At 49.3% G+C, this 5,125-nt stretch overlaps 1 long non-coding RNA gene across 1 annotated transcript; it reads right to left on the minus strand.

Moving 5' to 3' along the window:
* Window positions 1-527: 527 nt before the first annotated feature.
* Window positions 528-962, minus strand: LOC109943777 (uncharacterized). The gene is made up of 2 exons (XR_002266860.1): window positions 788-962; window positions 528-699 (listed from the first exon to the last, which is right to left on the minus strand). It is a non-coding gene; the product is annotated as an uncharacterized lncRNA (long non-coding RNA).
* Window positions 963-5,125: the final 4,163 nt, after the last annotated feature.

The raw sequence follows: 5,125 nt of genomic DNA on the forward strand, positions 1-5,125 counted from the left end.
TGGCGCACCGGACACTGTCCGGTGCACACCGGACAGTCCGGTGCCCCCGGCCGACCGTTGGCGCGGGCCACGCGTCGCCCGCGGATTGCGTGGCCGACCGTTGCGCTGGCGGCCGTTGGCTCACCGGACAGTCCGGTGCACCACCGGACAGTCCGGTGAATTATAGCCGTACGCCGCCAAAGTTTCCCGAGAGTGGCCTGTTTGCCGGAGTCCAGCATGGCGCACCGGACAGTCCGGTGTGCCAGACCGAGCTGAGTCTTGGCTGCTCCAGCCAAGTCCTTCTTCTCTTTTCTCTGATTCTAGCACTTAGACAAATATATTAGTACACACAAAAACCAATGTACTAAGTCTAGAACCATACCTTTGCCTTGATTATCACTTCTCTCTTTGTTTAGCACATGAGAGCTTATTTAAATGTGTTGGACACTTGATCACCAAAACATAATAGAAATTGCCCAAAGGCACATTTCTCTTTCAACACTGCACCAAAATATTTCCCCTTTTTCCTTTATATTGGGAAACATAGATAAACAAAAGGATGATTTTTTGCTTCTATTGTTGATCAAGCAAGAGATAAACCTCATATTTCAGATAACATTCGAGAACATCTAAAAACATTGGACCACTTTCAACACTCTTGCTCCCCTCAGCTCCACTTTTGTTAGAGAAGTCTTTCAGTTCATTCTATCAGAAGTCTAGCTGATTTACAAACAAAACATGGATACATATTAATGGATATTTATATCCAAAATGTAAAAACGAAATATTATGAATGGTCACCGGTTACCAGGTTACACTCTGGAAAGTAAAGTTTCATTGTGTGACTTAGTTGTGGTCACTCCAAGTATTCACAAACAAGTGCAGCCAGTAACCTACCTGCAAGCAATAGAAATCCTAGAATGTAAAACCATTCCATGTTATGAGCATCTTGCAAAACACATGGCTAAACAAAAATACTGGCATCTTTACAGGTAGAAGGAATGACTACATATCTAGATCTTATGACTGAAGCACAAGTAAATAATAACAAGCATGAAAGACCCCCAACCCCCTCCCAAAAAAACCCAATAAGGAGACACAAAATAATAGTCAAGTCCAACAAGGCACGCTTGGCACTGATCATAAATGGTCACCAGCTAGCACCACCCATCAGTCAATGAAACCAGCATGCCTGTTTCTTCCTTGAACATACTGTATGATCCACCAGAACAGTATGCCAAAAGAGAATTGTAACACCCTGAATTTAGGGGTATAAAATTTCTTTTCTAATATCCACCAAATTCGGGCGTTACCCTCTCAGTTCTTCGCTTTCCTTCTCTTTTTTCTTCTAAAAATGGAGAGTTATTTTTGTTTTTTATATAGGTGTTAAGCGTAGTAAATAAAACCCTAGAGAAATTATGGTTGTTGCATCATATGCTAGGGCACTAATTCGTTTTTGGTCAAATTGTCTTGGTGTGCATTCATTTAAACCTTGGGAACTTATTTGAATTTGAATAAAACTAACTAAACTAAACACCAAATAAAAGTAAAGATAAAAAGGGGAAGCATTCAGCCCCCCCTTCCCAGGCCACACCCCTACTCAGCCCAGCAAGTTTCCCGCGCGGCCCATCTCCCCCACCCCGCGCGCCCCCGCGAACCAGTTTGCCGCGCGCGACCCATTTAGCCCACCCGACGCAGGCGCTACCTCCCCCAAACCCTAGCCGGCGCGCCCCATCCGCCCTAGCCGCCGGGCCCGCCTGTCAGTGGCGCCCAGCCCACTGTTCTTCTTCCTCATAGGAACAACCGCCCGACCGTCCCTTTGGTGTCCATGTCGCGCACCCGCGGAGCTGCAAACCCCTCGCCCAACTTCCCTCCCTCATGCCTCCTCTCACAGAGCCACCAGCTCGCGCCTCCCTTCCGCGCCCTCCTCTTGCCATTGGCGCATTGCCGCGCTTAGCACGCCGTCTGTCGGAGGCCGCGTCGCCCATGCTGTTCGTCTCCATCCGCCCATGGTGAGCCCCTCCCCTTCCTTTCTCCATCCCCTCTTCCTCTCCCCTCATTTGCGCTCGGTGTGGCGACCGCTTGCCATGGCCGGGGCTTGGCCGAGCCGGCCCAACCACTCTAGCACGGTCGCCCCGTGTGCCCCGGCCCGTGCGCCCGTAGCCCGGTCGGTCATGGCCACCGTGGCCGAGTCACCGCCGCCGAACGTCCTCCCTATACACGGTCAGGCCAGTGCGGCCAAGCCGGTCCCTAGGCCCGCGTGCCCTTGCTCCGCCCTCTGCGAGTTCCAGTCGGCTCAGCCATGCCGTCGCGCTCGCTGCCGGCACTCACCACGATCGGAGCAGCCAGCGACCCTCGCGGTCGGCATACCGCATAGCAGCAACCTCGTCCCACCCTCGGATAGCCCCTGCGCGAACCCCGACCAGCCACTGCGCGAGGTGGGCGCCATGTCCTCGCTCGTCAAGACGGACATCACGCGTCTACCCCTGCGCATGGCCCCCGCACGACGCGATTCGCAGAACCGCACGTGGACGACAACCCCAAAACCACATTCTTGTAGCGCGCACTCGCGTTCGCTTGCGCGTAGCCCATCGTCGAAGATGATGTTTGTCTACCCTCGCATGTGTTTGTCTACCCCCTCCTCTACACCCTATACAATGTCATCTACACCCTTTTTGCGTATGGATAGCCTCGCCATTGCGTCATTCTCAATGTCGCGTCATCGTCCTGAGGTAAGAACGTCTATCCCATCATCATCTACCCCCTCCCACTGCACGTGCGCGCGTTCGCACCGTTCGCACGTGTCATTGTTGCCGTTCGCGTGTGCGGTCGGTGCACGCCGTCACCGTCTATTTGCGCTTTGTCGCGCACGCGATCCGCGCACATTAGTTAGTTGTTTCGCTATAATCGTTCGTGCTTAGTAATTAATTGAATAATTGATAATAGCTTATACAAATAATTTATGCTAACTAAAATCAACTTAGAAAATATAGTATTGCTTCATCATATCACCTATTTTAATTAGTTATTTACTTATTTATTCAATGCTTATCAGGATGTCACACTAGTTAAAACTAAATTATAGTTATAATTATCAACCCGAGCTTTTTACAAATAGACGTCAACCCAAATTAATGTAATATTGTTTTTAATATCTATTTGGTATTTAATATAAGTACGACATGTAGTTAGTGATTCTCGCGTATCGCACGCGCGGTTTTGCCCGTGGTTACGTGCTGATCCGCGTGTCGTTCACGCTCGTCGTTTACGTTGTTTCGCGCAGTCGCCCGCGTTATTAAATCCGTTATGACCCTTTTCACGTTACATTAATTTCATAACAATATCGTCAACATATTAATAATGTTATTTCATCACGTCACAAGTTTATATTATTTGATTAGCTATTAATTATGTTTGATAGTTCTTAACTCGCGTTTTTATAAATAAGGGCTAACTTGATTAATACCAACTTAAATGCTTCTTCCTTTAATTCATGTCTATTATAGTCACGTTATCTGTTAGCGAGTATTGCGCGTTGTCGCGCACATTATTTCGTGTATCAGTCGTGCGCTGTGTGCGCATCATCGTGTTGTTCGTGCCGTAGCGGTGTCGCGCGTGCTGTTCCACACGTGGTGGCGTGCTGATTCGCGCGTCATTCGCGTTGGTCGCACGCGCTGTTTCATGTGTTGTCAGCGTGCTGTGTCGCGCGTGTCCGCGCGTCTTTCGCGAGTGCCACACGTGCTGTCCGCACACGTTGTCGCTCGATGTTCGCGCGTATCGCATGTTATCCGCGCGTGAGATTAAGTCTTTTGCTTATAATCACTCATGATAGTTAATTAACTATCTATATAATCGTCCACTATTAAGCTAGTAAGTTAGTGTAAGTCGCCTAAGGGGGGGGGTGAATATGGCGAATCTGAAATTTATAAACTTAAGCACAACTATAAGCCGGGTTAGCGTTAGAAATATGAACGAGTCCGAGAGAGAGGGTGAAAAATAAATCGCAAGCAAATAAGGAGTGAGACACAAGGATTTGTTTTACCAAGGTTCGTTTCTTGCAAACCTACTCCCCGTTGAGGTGGTCACAAAGACCGGATCTCTTTCAACCCTTTCCCTCTCTCAAACGGTCACTTAGACCGAGTGAGCTTCTCTTCTCAATCAAACGGGACACAAAGTCCCCGCAAGGACCACCACACAATTGGTGTCTTTTGCCTCGGTTACAATTGAGTTGATCACAAGAAAGAATGAGAAAAAGAAGCAATCCAAGCGCAAGAGCTCAAATGAACACAAGTCACTCTCTCACTAGTCACTAATTGATTTGGAATGAACTAAGGACTTGGGAGAGGATTTGATCTCTTTGGTGTGTCTTGTATTGAATGCTATAGCTCTTGTAAGGTGTAGGATGTTGGAAAACTTGGATGCAATGAATGGTGGGTGGTTGGGGTATTTATAGCCCCAACCACCAAAAGTGGCCGTTGTGAGACTGTCTGTCGCATGGCGCACCGGACAGTCCGGTGCGCCACCGGACACTGTCCGGTGCTCCAGCCACGTCAGCCGGCCGTTGGGTTCTGACCGTTGGAGCTCTGACTGGTGGGGCCTCTGGGCTATCCGGTGGTGCACCGGACAGGTCCTGTAGACTGTCCGGTGCCCCTTCTGCGCGTGCTCTGACTCTGGCGCGCACTGTCGCACATTTAATGCGGTTGCAGTCGACCGTTGGCGCGAAGTAGCCGTTGCTCCGCTGGCACACCGGACACTGTCCGGTGCTTCACCGGACGGTTCGGTGAATTATAGCGGAGCGGCCTCCAATTTTCCCGAAGGTAGCGAGTTCAGCGTCAAGTTCCCTAGTGCACCAGACACTGTCCGATGGTGCACCGGACTCTGTCCGGTGGCACACCAGACAGTCCGGTGCGCCAGACCAGGGTGCCTTTGGGATGTCTTTTAGCTCTCTTTATTTGAACCCATCTTTGGTCTTTTTATTGGCTTGTTGTGAACCTTTGGCACCTGTAAAACTTGTAGACTAGAGCAAACTAGTTAGTCCAATTATTTGTGTTGAGCAATTCAACCACCAAAATCAACTTAGGAAAAGGTGTAAGCCTATTTCCCTTTCAATCTCCCCCTTTTTGGTGATTGATGCCAACACAAACCA

The sequence above is a fragment of the Zea mays genome, chromosome 1, assembly GCF_902167145.1.
Source record: "Zea mays cultivar B73 chromosome 1, Zm-B73-REFERENCE-NAM-5.0, whole genome shotgun sequence".
NCBI lineage: Eukaryota > Viridiplantae > Streptophyta > Magnoliopsida > Poales > Poaceae > Zea > Zea mays.